Raw genomic sequence first — 1,498 nt, forward strand, 5'->3', positions numbered from 1 at the left:
ATCTTTGGCCACCATGGATAGATCTTTGGTCACTGTGGCTAGATCTTAGCGTAGTTCCCTGAAATGATAGGACTGGTCAATATAAGTTTTAGTAGTTTTAAACCCAGAGTTTGGAGCCCTGAAAAATCAGTTCCAGGAGAAGTGAACAGTTGTAGCAGAGTTCCTGTTGGAGAGTGGTGGGCAGGACCATAAGGCTGACTTGTTGGTGTTTGGTAGGCTTGTGGAGGTAAACTCCAGGATGAGGGTTCACAAGAGATAAGAACTTCATGTCGAGGCACAAAGGAGGAGCAGACCCAAGGATTGTCAACAGGAGTTGAGGACTGCAGGTACTACAAGGAGAACACAAAGGTTAGGAGCACCTTTTCACAGAAGGACTCACATTAGGGCTGTGGACTGAACACAGTGAGGTGAACAACGTGCACAGAGTTCTGCTTCTGCTCAGCTTCAAGTACCAGAGGAGCCTCATCAGCCACCAGGTCACCTCCTGCCACTCAGGAGGTGCAGGAGGTGGTTAAAACAGAACAAACTGGAATCTCTTCAGTCACTTTACACACACACACACACACACGCACGCACACACACACACACACACACACGCACGCACGCACACACACACATACACACGTATGGCAGTAGCCATCTTTGATGTGACAGTCCAATTTTTGATAAGAACAATAATCATCAAACTGAAGATTTGTGTCTCTGTTGTTTTTTCTGTGAGTTGCTGCGTCAAGTCAGAAAACTGTTGCATCCTGAGTTCAGTTTATTTACGCAGCACCAGTTTACAACAAAATAAATCTCAAGGCAGCTCATTAAAACACAATGTTAAAATAAAAGCTACATATTAAACATTATGTGTCAGAGGAAGCCAGCAGACTGAAGTGAGCCTCCTCTTCCTGAGCAGCGTGGGCGACAGTCTACAGTAATACCTGTTAATGGCTCCTCAAGGAGACATTTTGAAGTCATGGTACGACGACTCCTCATTTAGAGCCACGTATGAGACGAACTAAAGACCAACTGCTTCAGGGTGCCCTGCCTGCTGACCTGTGAGGGCCGGTCCTTTCTCATGAGCAGCATCCTTTACTGAGCGTTCAATGACAATTACACGTGTGCCCCAGAGGGACGGGGGCAGAAAGTAAGACCAGGTCCCCTGAGGGCTGCTGCTAGACCGGCCCCACGTCCCCTCAGGACCCCCCTGAGAACACTAAGTCTCTCTCCATCACTGAAGTGGAGAGTTGGCTCTCCAGAGAGAGACTGCGGCTCCGTCACATCATTAGTTATCAGCCTGCTGTTGCATTCTTACAAAACAACTCTTTTCCATGATGGATGGATGGATATAGATAGATGGATGGATGGATGGATGGATGGATGGATGGATGGATGGATGGATGGATGGATGGATGGATGGATGGATGGATGGATGGATAGATAGATAGATAGATAGATAGATAGATAGATAGATAGATAGATAGATAGATAGATAGATAGATAGATGGAT

This window comes from Nematolebias whitei, chromosome 13 (genome assembly GCF_014905685.2).
Source record: "Nematolebias whitei isolate Nwh7 chromosome 13, NemWhi1, whole genome shotgun sequence".
Classification (NCBI taxonomy): domain Eukaryota; kingdom Metazoa; phylum Chordata; class Actinopteri; order Cyprinodontiformes; family Rivulidae; genus Nematolebias; species Nematolebias whitei.